Raw genomic sequence first — 17,276 nt, forward strand, 5'->3', positions numbered from 1 at the left:
TATCGAATCCAAAACCGGACCCGATAGCTTAACGGCGTTCCGTTACGGTGGATGCCACGTGTCGGCCACCCTTGACGAAAGCACTTCTGTGACACGCGATTTATCGTCATGGAAGTGGACACTTCCGTGATGATAATTTTGGTAATGTCATGGAACACTTCTACGACAACACAGGTATGACTATCTTGATTATGTCATAAATTTTTCATGGATGTACATGCATGACAGAAAACGTGACCTACTGTGACAAACACGTAATTTTTTTGTAGTGCGTAGGTGTGCATGACGTTGTTGAAGAAATCACAAAAAGGGGGGCAAAGCCCGCAGGAGAAGTAATCGACGAAGAAGGGGTAACGATTCGGACCAGCCTTGGCGATGTCCGATGGGACGATGTGCGTGGCGGGGTGCCCCGTCGTCTCCCTCCCCCATAGAGGCCTAAACTCCTCCCTGAGGAAGAGCACGTCGACCGACAAGGTGAAGAGGGCGAACTACGTCCGCAGCTCCGCCAGGTCAACCCCCGACGCCTCCTTCCCCCTGTCGTCCTTGGCCACTCCCTTGCCCTTGCTCGTCTTGGGAGCCATGGCGGTTTAGAAGGGATGAGGGATTGAAGGCAATGGGGGCGCGGCGGCGGCGAGCGGAGGCGAAAGCTTCAGTGCGCACATGAGGAAGAAGAAGGGGGGAACGGCGGTTCCGGGATTGCAAAAGGTACAGAGGGTAAATGAGCAGTGCACCTGCAGTTTTTCCTTTTTATGGGGAAGGCGTGGGCCGCCTCTTTACCATTTAACATGACGTGATGCAGGCGTGCAGCAACCGTCCCACGCACGACCCCCACGTCACGCATTCAACACGGGTCATGGGGAAGCGCAACTGGCGAAGGAGTTACCACAGTAAAACTCTGCCACGCATGCCCGCGCACCGTTCTGGGCCCGGCCCAACAACGCTCCGTGCTTATGTGTGGCCCAGGCCGGGGGCTCCTGTTGGTGTACAAAAGTAGGGGCCTTCTGTACCCCTTTACTTGTGCACGGGCAGTTGTAGCCACACCTGCGGCCACGCTTGGCGGGGCAGAAGAAGCAAGGAACAAGACTACCAGAGCAGCGTTGAAACCAGAGGCGAGAAGAGTGAGAGGCAAGGTGGATTTCCCCCGGCAAGAGCCTTGCCGGGGACGACCAACGCTGCCCCGGCAAGAGCCTTGCCGAGGCAACTTACCCAACACCAGCAAGGCCGCCACCCTTGAGCCGGAGAGTTCCGACACCATCGACGACATTGGAACGAAGGCTCAAGAGGCGCCTGCATGGTGGTATGCAGATCTTTGTGAAGACTGAAGGCCTGCAAGACTAGATGAGAACCAGAAGGATAAGGCCCCCGGCAAGGCCCTTGCCGGAGACGCCCACAAGACCCCGGCAAGACCCTTGCCAGGGACGTCTGTGGGGCCACAACCATGCCTGCACTTACCAAGGCTTCGCCGCCCCATGGCCATTCTGACGCAGCAGTCAGCCTGCCAACTAGGCATGCACCTACATGGCAGCATGCAGCTTCTAGGCCAGCCAGGAAAGCACCTGCGTAGTGGCATGCAGATCTTCATGAAGACCCTACCACCACACCAGCGCAGCAGCCAGCGTGGCGCTACATGCCTCGTCAGCTTGGACGCGCGTCGAAGCGAGGTGAGGCGGCGACAGACGAGATGAGCTCCTTGCCGTCCCCGATAGAGCGAGGGGACATGTCGGCAGCGCATTAAATATGTTTTGTCCCACGATGTCAGAGATAAACTTGTACAATGTACATGCTTTCCACCTCCTGTGTGCCGTTGTGGCAGCCCCTTTGATGTATAAATGGAGGCCCGAGGCGTACTGAGGAAGGATTCAGACTTTTTGGGCTAGGCATGCACCGCAGCTAGTTCAAGATCTCAAGAACACCAAATATACACCAAAGCTGGACTAGGGTATTACGCATCACCTGCGGCCCAAACCTGGATAAAATTCCCCCGCATTGATCTTCTAAACCCGCTCTTTTTACAGCCCCGCGCCCCGACAACCGTAGTAGGGATTCCCTGTGATCCCATAGGTGTCGTTCTTGAACCCCGACATATTGATGAGAAGAAATTTGCTTATGTGGAGAGTAATAAGTTTTCTATGCTTTTGTGTCATGAAAAGAATGCTTTATGTGATAGTTATATTGTTGAATTTCTTCATGATGCTGCTGAAAATTATTATGAGGGAGGAACTTATGCTTGTAGGAATTGCAATAACATCAAGTTTCCTCTCTATGTGTTGAAAATTTTGAAGTTATGCTTGTTTTGCCTTCCTATGCTAGTTGATTCTTGTTCCCATAAGTTGTTTGCTCACAAAATCCCTATGCATAGGAAGTGGGGTAGACTTAAATGTGCTAGTCATATGCTTCATGATGCTCTCTTTGTGTTTCAATTCTTATCTTTTATGCGAGCATCATAGAAATCATCATGCCTGGCTAAAAAGGCATAAAAGAAAAGTGCTTGTTGGGAGATGATAACCCACAAGTATAGGGGATCACAACAGTTTTTGAGGGTAGAGTATTCAACCCAAATTTATAGATTCGATACAAGGGGAGCCAAAGAATATTTGAAGGTATTAGCAGCTGAGTTGTCAATTCAACCACACCTGGGGATTAATTATCTGCAACAAAGTGATCAGTAGCAAAGTAGTTTGATAGTTTTGATAGTAGTGATAGCAGCAATAGTAACAGTAACAGTGATGGCAGTAATTTTGTAGCATGTGTAACAGTGAGATAGCAGTACTAACTTAGCAGAAACAATATGGAAAAGTTCGTAGGCATTGGATCAATGACTTTTTGGATGATATTCATCATGTGACAGTTATAACCTAGGGTGATTCGGCACTAGCTCCAGTTCATCGATATAATGCAGGCATGTATTCCGTAAATAGTCATACGTGCTTTATGAAAAGAACTAGCATGACATCTCTTGTCCTACCATCCCGTGGCAGCGGGGTCCATATTGGAAACTAAGGGATATTAAGGCCTCCTTTTAATAGAGAACTGGAACAAAGCATTAACACATTGTGAATACATGAACTCCTCAAACTTCGGTCATCACCAGGAGTGGGCCCGGTTGTTGTCACTCCGGGGTTGCCGGATCATAACACATAGTAGGTGACTATAACTTGCAAGATCGGATCTAGAACATGGATATAATGATCATAACATAAACGGTTCAGATCTGAAATCATGGCACCCGGGCCCAAAGTGACAAGCATTAAGCATGGCAAAGTCATAGCAACATCAATCTAAGAACATAGTGGATACTAGGGATCAAGCCCTAACAAAACTAACTCGATTACATGATGAATCTCATCCAACTCCTTGCCGACTAGCGAGCCTACAAAGGAATTACTCACTCCCGGTGGGGAGCCTCATGTAATTGGCGATGGAGAAGGGTTGGTGATGATGAAGAATGAAGACCCCCCTCTCCGGAGCCCCAAACGAACTGCAGATCCGCCCTCCCGAGGAAGAACATGGCTTGGCGGCGGCTCCATCTCGTGGATCATGATAATTCTTTCTCCCTAATTTTTTCTGGAAATATGTGATTTTATAGTATCAGGGTTGACGTCTGCGGGGCCACTGGGTGGGGACAACCCACTTGGGCACGCCAGGAGAGGGGGGCGCGCCCTGGTGGGTTGTGCCCACCCAGGGCCCCTCCCCGATGGATCTTGGCTCCAGAAATTCTCTTTTATTATATAAAAAATCCTCGCAAAGTTTCGTTCCATTCCGAGAACTTTTATTTCTGCACAAAAACAACACCATGGTAGTTCTGCTGAAACAGCGTCAGTCCGAGGTTAGTTTCATTCAAATCATGCAAATTAGAGTCCAAAATAAGAGGAAAAGCGTTAGGAAAAGTAGATATGTTTGAGACGTATCAACTCCCCCAAGCTTAAACCTTTGCTTGTCCTCAAGCAATTCAGTTGATAAACTGAAGTGAAAAAGAAAAACTTTTATGAACTCTTTTGCTCTTGTTTGCCTAAATAAGCTTAAACAACACCCAAGTTTTCAGCCAACATTATAACTAACCATGTCGTCAATAACTCTTAAAGATTATAATGACTCATATCAATGACATAATCAGCTAGCGAGCAATAATAAGATATCTCAAACGGCAACACGTTGTCAAAACAACCATGATATAATATGACAATAGTGGTATCTCGCTAGCCCTTTCTGAGACCGCAAAACATAAATGCAGAGCACCTCCAAAGTTCAAGCAGCGACTAAACATTGTAATTCATGGTAGAAAAGATCCAGTCATGATGCACCCAACATTAGGTACACACAATGCATAAATCATGACAGCTATGCTCTATTCAGTTTCTGGCGCTTGTTTTAGAAGGTGGTGACACAACATAAAAGTAAATAGATAGTCCCTTCGTAGTGGGAAGCAGTGATTTGCAGAGGTGCCAGAGCTCATTTTTTTAAAACAGAGGTAAATGATTATTTTGGGACATGCATCCTTCTCATTTACTTCACGACTATTAGTTATCAATATCTCCCATGCTAAACAGCTAGTGGCGGTTCCCAAGCGATAAAAGTAAAGGTTTTGACTCCATTGGGAGTTTTTGTTTGATTATTCATGCGATTAACTCTTTTTGTATTTTGCAGTTTGGGACTGGGCATCCCTAATACCGCCCTTTTCTCGTGCGATGGCGAGTGAATAAACACTCGACTTGAGAATAACCCGCTTAGCATGGAAGATACCGACTACCTCCTGTCGTTCCATGAATGATCCAGGCACACAAAACGGATATTTTTAGAAGTTTATAGAGGTGGCACATGCAAATTTACTTAGGAAGGCAGGGTAATACCGCATATAGGTAGGTATGGTGGAGTCATCTGGAATAACTTTGGGTTCAAGGTTTTTGATGTACAAGCATAATTCCCACTTAGTACAGGCGAAGGCTAGCAATTAGATTGAGAAGCGGCCAGCTAGAGAGCAACAGTGATCATAACCATGCATTATGCATAAGTAACATTGGACACTAGCATGAGTAGGATATGAACACCATGAACATAAATATCATAGAGGCTATGTTGGTTTTGATTCAACTACATGCATGAACATGTACCAAGTCAAGCTACTCGAACATTCAGAGGAGGATACCATATCATCATACTACATCACAATCATTTCAACACAATGTTGATATCCAAGATAAATCATTATCAACTCCCAGCTACTTATGCATGGCATGAGAAACTATAATCTCTAATTGTCGTTGTAAACATGTTTAATCATAATGGGCTGAATCATGGATACTAGGTTAAACATATTTACATAGACAGAACAAGTCGAGTTCATACCAGTTTCTCTCTGCCATGGCCAGTTCATCGAATGTCGTCATTATTGCCTTTCACTTGCATGACCGAATGATATGAAAATAATAATGGTGCAAGAGTGTCGTGGACTAAGCTGGAATCTGCAAGACATTTTATTCAACAGGAGAAGACAAGGTAAAATGTGCTCTTTATTAGTTCAACAATTTATTCAAATGAGAGCCACTCAACATTTTCATCGTGGTCTTCTCCTTGGTACAACTCGAATAAAAAGAAAAGAAATTCAGACATACTAAAATATTTTTGGAGTTTTTGGTTTTCTTGAATCAAGCAAATGAAAGAGAAAAGCAAAACAAGAAAAACTATTTACACGGGAAAGCTCCGAACAAGCAAAAGAAGAATAAGGAAATCTTTTTGGGCTTTCTTTTTAATATTACTACTAAGCATGCATAGAAAGTAAATTAACTACAACTAATTTTTTTGGTTTTTCTAAAGTTTTTCAAACACACAAGAAGAAAGCAAGAAACTAAATCTAAGCATGGACGATACAGTGAAAAAGTGTGGACACTGACAAATGGAATAAGTGGGCATGAATGTAAAGTCGGTGGAAACACGTACTCCCCCAAGCTTAGGATTTTGGCCTAACTTGGTTGTCGATCAGTAGCCTGGAGGGTAGCAGGGGTGCTGAGGAGCGGGCATCCACTCGTCCCACTGCTGAGGCTCCTCATGTGCCGCTTCCGCAGCAGCCTGAGCATTCCGGTAGGCGATAATGTCCGCAGGCATAATCCTATATCCGCCCTTGGCAAAAGAATCATACAAAGCGGGTGCAGGAAGTGGAATAATATCACGAGTTTTAACGCTAAAAACCAGGTTATAAGGAATGGGAATGTTAGGATAATCTCATGTGAAAATGGTGGTGTTCCATGGCTGCCTGGTCTAGGTAAACCTTGGTTAGAGGGTAATCATGAGGGCGTATCTCAACCTCGAAGTGAGCCACCAAACGAGTAGCAAAAATCCCACCAGGTATTTCACCCTAGGATTTACTAAGATGGAGGTGACGAGCCACAATAGCTCCCAAGCTATGAGTGTTGTCGCCCTCTAGTGATCGGCGTAAAACAGCAAAGTCTGGTGCGCTGAGCGCACCTACTTTCTTTCTAGAAAGCAAGCACTTAGCAACAAATAAAGAAAAATAATGTATGACATGAAAGTATATGCTAGCAGCCATGGTGGCCGACACCCCTCTCTCATCTCCGACTGTCAAAGTGCGATAAAAGTCCTCAAACCCAGCTGGCCTAGGCTCGGCTAAGCTCCCATCAGAAGGGATCAAGCATATATCATAAAATTCAGTAAGTGGTATCTGATGGTTTTTAGCATATAAATCGAAGCTCACTTCAAGAGGATTATTCCTAGGAAGGAAAGTAAAACTCTGAACAAAGATATTTGTGAGGATTTGGTGCTGGTCACACTCATCTGCGATGAAGTCGGTGAGGCCGGCATTTGCAACATATTGCATGAACTCCTGAAGAATTCCAGCCTCTTCCAGGAACGGGGTGTGCGGCCATTCGCACGGTCGTACCTCCGCCACCCTCCGAGGGTGGAGATCACTGTCAGAAGACTCCCCAATAACACCCTTGGAGTTCTTCTTAGAGCCGAACTTCCTGAAGATATTCATGTCCACGTACAATTTTCTGAAAATAAAAATTTGGGGGTGACAAAAAAATTTCAACAAAACTTTATGAAATTGATAGCAACTACTCATAGGGATGCATAGAAGCCATAGCAAACATTCAAACTACTTAGAACACTAAGAATTTAGTATGCAAGCACATCTACAGCAGCACCAAGGGTAGCTAATTATTCAAAATATAAACCACTAAAGCAAAAACTAATTGGACAAACGGTGGAGCCACATACCAAGCAACAATCCCCCGGCTTCGAGCAAAGAGATCGAAATCCGCGGGTTTGAGCTCAAGAACACGGGAGAGAGAGCAATGGGGATTTTTTTCTGGAGGTAAGTGATGATGTGGGATGAAGAGGTAAGTGAGGGGGGCCACGTCGGGACCACAACCCACCACGGCGCGCCTGGGGGTCCTAGCGCGCCCAGGTGGGGTGTGCCCACCTGGTGCACCTCCCTCTGGTATTATTTGCACCAGAAATTTAGAAATATTCAAAAAAAAATCATGTAATTTTTTTAGGGCATTCTGAGAACTTTTATTTTTGGGTCATTTTTTATTGCACGGGAAATTCAAAAAACAGACAAAACATGGCATTTTATTTTATTTAACTAATAAAAACAGAAAACAAAAGGTAAGGACAAAATGTAGTGCTTACTAAATGCATCAACTTCATACTGCTCAAAAATGATCCATTAATAAGGTTGATCAGGTCTTATTAACAACCACTTTTGATTAGCATGAAACCGAAGAACTTTCGTAAACACTAAGTTACCTCAATGGGGATATGCATTTCCCCAACAATATGTATTTCATATTTCTTTTTGACAGTAGGTAGAGGTATTTGAAAACTTCCAATAGTGATTGTCGAAGATTTTTCAATAACATTTAATACCATTCACTTGGAATTGTTTCTTCGGAAAGTGCACTGTATGCTCATTGCCATTAATATGAAAAGTGACCTTGCTTTTATTGCAATCAATAACAGCCCTGCAGTGTTCAAGAAGGGTCTACCAACGATAATCGACATGTTGTTGTCCTCGGGCATCTCAAGTATAACAAAGTCAGTCAAAATAGTAACATTAGCAACAACAACGGGCACATCCTCACAGATACCGATCGGTATGGCAGCTGATTTGTTAGCCATTTGCAAAGATATGTCAGTAGGTGTGAGTTTATTCAATTAAAGTCTTTTATATAAAGAGAAAGGCATAACACTAACACCAGCTCCTAATTCACACAAAGCAGTTTTCACATAATTCTTTTTGATAGAGCAAGGTATAGTTGGTATTCCTGGATCTCCAAGTTTTTTAGGTACTCCATCTTTAAAAGTGTAATTAGCAAGCATAGTGGAGATTTCAGCTTCTGGTATTTTTATCTTATTTGTGATGATGTCTTTCATATACTTTGCATAAGGAGGCATTATCAAGATATCAGTTAAGCGAGTACGCAAAAAGACTGGCCTCAGTATTTCAGCAAAGCGTTCAAATTCTTCATCATCTTTCTTTTTAGTTAACTTGGGTGGAAAGGCATAGGTTTTTGAACCCACGGTTCTCTTTCTTTACCGTGTTTTCTAGCAACAAAGTCTCTTTTGTCATATCTTTTATTCTTAGGTTGTGGGTTATCAAGATCAACAGGTGGTTCTATCTCAACATCATTGTCTGGTTCTTTATCATTGGTTGGTTGAGAGTCTTCATGAACCTCATCATTATCTTTTTCATTATAACTAGGTGAGTGTTCATTAACAGATTGAGTTTCAGCATCAGAGATAGAAGTTTCATTATCATTATCAGGAGGTTTTTCTATTTCAGGTTCACTAGAAGTATGCAAAGTCCTATCATTTTTCTTTTTCTTTTTCTTTCTAGAAGGACTAGGTGCATTAGTGTTATTTCTTTGTGAGTCTTGTTCAATTCTTTTCGGGTGTCCCTCAGGATAAAGTGGTTCCTGAGTCATTTTAACTCCTCTAGTTGCGACTCTAACAGCAAAGTCATGCATATTACGATTCATTTCATCAAGCAATTCTCTTTGTGATTTAGAAACTTGTTATAATTGAGTATAAACCATAGAAGCATGTTTTCCCACACCTATAACATCATTTGATATTCTAAATAACAAGTCACTCAAGTGAGCAATCATATCAAAATTATGCTTCAATTGTTTCTTAACCTTTGCATTGAAGTGATCTTATTTTCTAATGTAGTTTTCAAACTCACAAAGGCAATGACTAAGATGCAATTGTGAGGATTATCATTATTATTGAACTTCATAAGAGAATTTACCTCTACCGCCTTAGGCAATGGTGGTGTGTTAAGCCCATGTATTTCTTCAATAGGAGGTACATTTTGAACATCCTCAGCTTTAATATCTTTTTCCTTAATAGATTTCTTTGCCTCTTGCATATCTTCAGGACTGAGATATAATATGCCCTCTTCTTCGGAGTGGGTTTAGGAGGTGGTGCAGGAATAGTCTAATCATCATAGTTTTTCAATATATTATTCAATAATTCTTCAGCTTGTCCAACAATACGTTCCCTGAAAACACAACCAGCACAACTATCTAGGAAGTCCCTAGAAGCATCAGTTAGTCCATGATAGAAGATATCAAGTATTTCATTTTTCTTAAGAGGATGATCAGGCAAAGCATTAAGTAACTAGCAAAGTCTCCCCAAGCTTGTGGGAGACTCTGTTCTTTAGTTTGCACAAAGTTAAATATTTCCTGTAAGGCAGCTTGTTTCTTATGAGCAGGAAAATACTTTTCAGAGAAGTAATAAATCATATCCTGGGGACTACGCACACAACCAGGAGCAAGAGTATTGTACCAAGCTTTAGCATCACCCTTTAATGAGAAAGGAAATTATCGGTGGGAATGACACCTATGGAATCACTGGGATCCCTTCTACGGTTAGCAGGTGCGGGGTTGTGCAAAGAGCGGGTCTGGTAATCAGCACAAGGATCGTTTACCCAGGTTCGGGCCGCGAAGATGCGTAATACCCTAGTCCTGCTTTGGAGTATATTTGAGTGATCTTGAGCTCTCGAACTAGCTACGAGGCATGCATAGTCCAAAAGATCTGAATCCTTCTCCAGTGCGCCTCGGGCCTCCTTTTATAGGCCAAAGGGGTTGCCACAGTGGCACACAGGAGGTGGAAAGGTATAGAGTGTACAAGCTTATCGCCTGTTATTATGCGACAAGGCGCATTAAATGCGCCCCTTAGGTGTCCCATTTCTTTATTGGGGACGGTAACGAGGCCCATCCCGTCCGTCGCCGCCCCGCCTCGCTCCGACACACGTCCAGGCCAACGATGCATGCAGCGCCACGTAGGCTCGCAGGCTGCTGAGATGGCGTGGTGGTAGGGTCTTCATGAAGATCTGCATGCCACCACGCATGTGCTTGCTGAGTTGGCCTGGAAGCCGCACGTTGCCACGCAGGTGCCTGCCCAGCTGGTTGGGCTAGCAGCTGTATGGGAATGGCAGTGGAGTCTTGGCAGACGTGGGCCTGGTTGCGGCCCCGCAGGTGGTGTCCTCGGCAAGGGTCTTGCCGTGACATCGCGGTCGTCCCGGCAAGTGTCGGATCTCGGGTTCCGGCAAAACCCTTAAGGTTCGAACTCTGCGGTGCGCGCGAAGTTCTTTCCCTCCTACCGATCTGCGCCCTAGCTCGCTAAGATCTCGCGAACGAACTCGACGAACTCGCAACACAGAAAGACACGAGATTTATACTGGTTCGGGCCACCGTAGTGGTGTAATACCCTACTCCAGTGTGGTGGTGGTGGATTGCCTCTTGGGCTGATGATGAACAGTACAAGGGGAAGAACAGCCTCCTGAGGTTGAGGTGTTCTTATGCTCGATGAACTTGTGTGGGCGAGATGCCTCTGAATGAGTTCTCTCTGAAATCAGTTGTTCACTACAGTGGTGGCTAGCTCTACTTATACATGCCTTGGTCTTCTCCCCAAATATTGAGCGGGAAGGGAGCCAACAACGGGGAGCAATTTTGAAGGGGGACAGCTAGTACAAGCTATCCTGACAAAAGTTGTCTTCGCCTGCGAAAGGCTCTGGTGGTGACACCGTCTTGGGCTCCATGGTGACCTCCGTCTTGCCGTCCTGCTAGTCTTCGGTCTCGTTGCACCGATATGGAAACCTTTGCTTGATGCCTCAGTACTCCGCGCCTGCGTCTGCCTCCTTAGCACCAAAGAGGAAACAAGGACGCTGCGCGCGCTGGCGCCCGCCTGGGTTCGATCGTCATGGCTCACGTCACGAGAGCCTCGCGAGGTTTCCCCCGCCTTGATATCTCCGCTCCTCGCGAGCCTGCCTGGCGAGGCCGCTCCGCAGGAGGTCCTGCATCGTCCGCCCCACAAGGCTTGGCCCCTCGCGAGGGTCTTGAATGCCTTGTCGATGAAGATGGGCCGTACGGCCTGCTAGCATAGCCACGACGTGGGCCGCAGGCAGGCAAGTCTGGGGACCCCCATTCCCAGAACGCCGACAGTAGCCCCCGGTCCAAAGGTGCGCTCGGGCTTGGCTTCGAGGCGAAGCCAAAGGTCAAGTACGGAGCGCCGCGGGCCCCAAAAGCATGCGGCCTCGGTTGATGCGTGGCGGTTGATTGGACGTGGGCGTCTCCGCTTCCCCACGCTGCCTCGGCAACTGCTCGACTTGACAAAAGGCTGGCGCAGACAGTACTTGCCTTCATTGCTTCTTCCTCGCCTCGCTCCAGATCCCCTTTCTTGCTCCTCGCCACCGATACCTCCAGATCTGCTAGAATCTTGCTCCGCCTCTGCAACCCATGGCGCTACGCAAGGCCAAGCCCTCCTCGGCGCCGGCTTGGTATGAGCCAGCTCTTGAAGTGCCCAACATCACAGAGAAGAGCCTTGCCTCCGCGCGCCTGCCGACGGCGGGGGAGGGCAATGAATAGGGGAAGACAGAGCTCCGGCTTGCCTCCGACATGCCGGAGCCTGAGGGAAGCACCTTCTTCACCTTCTTCTCGAGCAGCATCGCCACTGTGTTGGTTCCCCCTTCTCCGATTTCTTTTATGAGGTCCTTGACCACTACGAGCTGCAGGCGTTGCACCTCCATCCCAACTCTATCCTCCTCCTGTCCATCTTCACCTACTACCGCGAGGCGTACCTGGGCGTGATGCTGTCCATGGCGCTTCTACGCCAATTCTTCTTCCTTCGCACCAGCGATGGACACATCTCCGGGTGCGCCAATTTCATCGCATCTGGCAAGGCCAACTCAATCTCGAGCACCGGGAAGAGGGCCGACAACATCCGGGCCAAATGGGTCATGATGGACGCCAAGCGCACCCATCCGCGTTTGGCGCTGCCAACGGAGCCCCCCCAGTTTAACAAGGGGTGGCCCCGCGCAGAGCTCACTGATGAGCGGGCGTCGTCTGTGTTGGGGCAGATGACGACCGACTTGAAGCCGGGCAACGCGAAGGCGGCCAAGGTGACGGGAGTCATGCTCCTGAGGGAGTTCTTGATGCTGTGAATTGATCCACATCAGGCGCGCGCGCCCCTGTGGAAGCTTGGAGATGAAGGAGACAAGACCCGCCTGAGTCTGGGGGCCCTGCCTGACGACAAACTGGCTGCTGTCTTGCGCCTCCTGGTTGGGGACAACCAGGAGTACCCGCCGAGCGCCTTCGTTCCTTTGTTCCACCACAAGGACTGGGAGGAATTTGTCGCCTCTAGGCCGACCTTTGACGCGTGCGGGCTGGTGCCGCCGGCGCCCACAGGAGCCTCTGCAGCACCGAAGCCGGTGGAGGTGTCCTCTGACGAGTCTCGTGGAGAAGAGGAAGAGGAGGTGGACTCGGAGAAGACTCTTGAAGAGGTGGGGGAGACTCCTTCTCTGAGCAAGGCCGAGATCCTCCGCGCCCTGCCAGACGACGCCGAGACCAACGCTCACCAGGAGGAGAGGGAGTAGCCCCTTATCCCGACAAGGGGTAGGTCCTCGTTGGTTCCTTGAGATGCTGCCTCCGTCTTGACGCCTCCCGGGGCCGGCTCCGACCCTTCTGCCACGCCGCCTTCTGCCGTCGGGGCCCGCGCGCCCACTTCTCAGGCCCCGACGCTCTCAGGCCTCAAGTTTCTCAAGGGAGGGTGGAGTACACCACGGTGGACCAGTATGTGCTTGATCTCCGTCTTGTTTTTGCTCATGTCACTGCTTCCTGACCTTCGTCTTTGGTTGTCCAGGCCGCTGTCTGCGGCGAAGAGGAGGAAGGAGGGTACGACAGCTGAGCCCCCTTCTGCTGAGAAAGGAGATGTCGGCGCTCACACCTCCCCAGCCCGGTCGTCTTCTCGAGGCCAAGGAGAGCATCGCCGGGAGGAGTCAGCCCCCATGGCCCCTCTGGCTCCTGAGGTGCCGGCGTCTGGCTCGGCTGAAGAGGTCCCGACTGCTCCGGAACCCGCAGTCTCCCAGGCCCTGGTGACGGCGTCATCTCCCCCCACTGCTGCACCTCCACTCCCAGGTTCTTCTGCCTCTGCTGCCATCCTGGAACGTGCTCTTTTGGAGATGACCCAGCTGCAGGCAGATTTCCTGAGCGCGGACCCGCGCCTGGTGGCCGGGCGCCTGGAGTTGGCCTCCGGCTGGCTTCACTCCGACTCGGCGGTTCGCGCGATGCTGAGCCAGGCCGCGGCGTCTTCCGAGAAGGAGAACTAGAGCGCCGCCAATGCTGCAGCCAATCTCGAGGCGGCACTGAAAGACGCCAAGGCCGCCCGCGACCGCTGCCAAGAGCTGGAGGACAAGCTGAAGAGCCTGCGCGACAAGCACGCCGAAGAAGCACGCGGCCGTCTGGTGAAGGATGAGGAGATGAAGGCCCGAGAGGATGCTGTCAAGAACCGTGATGCTGAGCTGGAGGAGTTGGGGAAGACGCAGGCCGCCGAGCGCAGCCGGCTGGAAGAGCTAGAGTGGAAGGTGAAGGCAAGGGAGGCCGATCTTGATGCGAAGGCGCGGGTCCTGGACGAAGACCGTGTGGCCTTTGCCGATCTCGAGGAGAGGTCTCGCGTGGCACTGAAGACGCTATACGAGCACGGCCTGGAGAGGCCGCTGACCACCAACGAGGACGGCCCTGCCCTGGTGCTTCCCCTCTTGGTGAAGGCGCTCGAGGAAGCCGCGGATGGTATCGGTCCCATGGCAGAGGTAGAGGCTTGCGTCCTGTCTTCAGCTGCATTGACCCGCGTCTTCAGCCATCTGCACCTTCGCGACCCCGACACTTGTCTTGACGAGCTGCTGGAGCCTGTGGCTGATGATTACTGCGCAGCCGCCTCCACGACCGTGCAAGGTCAGGTGGAGGCCCTGCTGAAGAAGTTCCGCGGCTTTGCCTCCGCACCCTTGTCCGGTGATGCCGCTGATCCTGCGGCTGGTGGCGCAGGTGAAGGCGACGTTACCCGAGGAGGAGCGCCTTCTGCAGGTGATGGCGGTGACCAGGGGTGACCTGCGGCTACTCTCCAGTTTCGCTCCTGTAATATGCATCAGGCCTCGTGGAGGCGTTAAACTTTCATTTGATATTGTGAGGACAATATGTTTTGTAATATTTGCTTCGAGATTTTGCGATTTTCTTCCTATTTGCTTTGTGTTCTGCGTCGGCAGAGCCCGGCCCCCGCGCATACCTCAACCGCCGTTGAGCCGACCGGAGACCAGGATGGACCAAGGAGTGAGGGGCTACGTTACCAGTTAGGCTCCTGAGTCGCGATGCTCGGGAGTCCCCCTTGACGCGCAAATAGCTAATAGGGGGAGACACGAGGATAGGTAAATTTTCTACGTCGGTAGAGCCCGGCCCCGCGCATACCTCAACCGACATTGAACCGACCAGAGACCAGGACGGACCAAGGAGTGAGGGGCTACGTGAGCAGTTAGGCTCCTGAGTCGTGATGCTTAGGAGTCCCCCTTGACGCGCAAACAATCTCCATACCTGCCCTCGCCGAGGCCTCGGGAGGGCCGTGTGACGACCAGGTCTGGGAGACCTGGTTAGGTGGCGTGCGCTTGGGCGTGGCCTGAGCGCAGCCCCCGTGCCCAGCCCCCTCGCGCGGCTCTCCCGAGGGGAGGCGTTGCGGTGAGGCCGGACGCTGAGCTCTGGGGCTCCCTGAGGTTGGTACGTGCGTGAGGCCGCCCTCAGTTGTTTATCACCAACGCGGAGCATAGTGCTTCTACTTGTGCACGGGCATAGCCGCTCTTCGGCAGTGTCGACGGCTAGCGCGGAGCATGGTGCTTCCACTTGTGTGTGGGAGGGGGCTCCCTCTGAGGAGAGCCCCCGGGGCGTGTATAGCGCCGCCCTGACACGTGGCTTGCACGGTAGGGCTGCGAGGTGTATATGGGCACTCGAGAGCTAGCGCGGGACTCATGAGGCCCTACCTCAAGGCAGGTTGCGCCTGGTCTTGGGTCTTTGATGGCTGTGTGTTCCTGCGAGATGATTAGGTACAAGCGCTCTACGTCCTCAGGTCCCGGCCCTCGAGTGAGCTCAGCCGCCTCTGGTATGCCAGGTCGCGATGCCGTGGCCGAGGCCAGGGGGTGAGGGCTGGAGAGCCAGTAAGAGCTTCTGAGTCGCGATGCTCATTAGCCCCCTTTTAACGCGCAAGCGAATCGCATGAAGGAGGGGCAGACCCATGGTAAGCGGCAATCGAGTAGGCGGTAATCATAGATGGATGAAACACGAGAGCAGCAGGCTTAAGCGAATGCATGGGAGATACGTGCCACTGGGTCAGGCCCGAGCGGCTTCGGGATAATGCAACCCAAGGGGCGCCCCTAGCCAGGTAAGCTAAAGACATAAGAAAAGGATACACGCCACAGGGACGGACCCACGGGGCCTGGGAATAATGCAGCCCGAGGGGCGCTCCCAGCTAAATGAACTTGCAAAATGTCACCTGGTTCTGTCGACGAAGGAGAGTTGAGGCAGCTAAAGGCGTGCAACGAAGGGGTAGCTCCTCATGAACCACCGGGGCCCTGAGCCTCGGGAGGCTCTGGGGGCTCGGGCGGTTCCTGGAGGACCGTCTCCATCTCCGCGAAGATGGCGTGGTGCCTGTCCTCCTGAGCTGCCAGGATATGCCGCATGTTGCGCTGATAGGCTGACGACATGCTCGGCAGGCTGAAGGGCATGCAAACATAGTTGTGCGGTGGACCCTCGCAGCGTCCCACGCGCGAAGGCCAGAAGAGCTCCTGAGAAGCGGCCCTGTTGAGCCCTGGAACGTCAATGCAGATGCGCAGCCCGGCATCCTCGCCTGGATGGGGAGCTGCACATCGTGAGCGGCGGTTGCCGCGCATGGCCCTTGCGTCTTGCAATTCCTGGGTGGTCGTGGTGATGAACTCCTGAACGGTGGGTGATCCTTACCATGTGCCCTCCTGAGGAAAATATGCCGCGAAGCACGCCTCCAAGTGGTGCCCAAGCGCCTCCCTTGTGATGTGGGCAAGGTCTGAGGCCTTCCAGAAGAAATCCCCCGAGCCCTGCCCGAGAAGGGCGCTGGGCGCGCCTTCCTATGCGATGGAGGGAGGCGCCCCTGGAGCAAACGCTGATCCTGACGAGGCTCCAGCCGCGACGCCACCCTCCTGAGGTTCGGCACGTCGCAGCTCCTTCTTCTTGGGGATGGCCTCTGGAGGGCCCTCACTTTTGTTGTCGGGGTCGTCGATTGCTGCAGCTTGGAAGGCGCGCTCGAGGGAGCACACCGCATCTCTGTCTTCACATGGGGCCGTGATGATTCCGCCGCTTCCCGACATCTTGAGGATGTTGTAACCGTGGTGGGTGACGGCCTTGAATTTGGCCAGGGCTGGATACCCGAGGATGGTGTTGTACGGCAGGCGGATGTGCGCGACGTCGAAGTCGATGAGCTTGGTGCGGTAATTCTTGCGTTCTCCGAAGGTGACAGGGAGGCGGACCTGCCCTATCGGCATGGTGGAACCGTCGGTCACTCTTGAGAAAGGCTTTGTAGGCTGAAGCTGGTCATATGGGACTTGGAGGTTGTCGAACGTATCGACGGACAGGACGTTGAGCCCTGCGCCGCCGTCGATGAGGGTCTTGGTAACTTGCACATTGCTGATGACTGGGGAGCACAGCATCGGGAGGGCGCCAGCGGTAGCCGCACACTTGAGCTGATCTGCCGAGCTGAACGTGATGGGGCACTGGGACCATTTGAGTGGGCGCGTGGCCTCGAGCTTGGGGAGGACCACATTCACTGCACGGGCAAACTGCTTGAAGATATGCTACGAGGCTGGGGCTTGGGCTCCGCCCAAGATGCAGGCGATAGCACGTGGCTCTTGGAAGCCCCCAACCCCCTCGTCTTGATGGTGGTCGTCGTTGCTTCTTGGCGGTGGCGGCAGC

The sequence above is a fragment of the Triticum aestivum genome, chromosome 3D (genome assembly GCF_018294505.1).
Source record: "Triticum aestivum cultivar Chinese Spring chromosome 3D, IWGSC CS RefSeq v2.1, whole genome shotgun sequence".
Lineage (NCBI taxonomy): Eukaryota > Viridiplantae > Streptophyta > Magnoliopsida > Poales > Poaceae > Triticum > Triticum aestivum.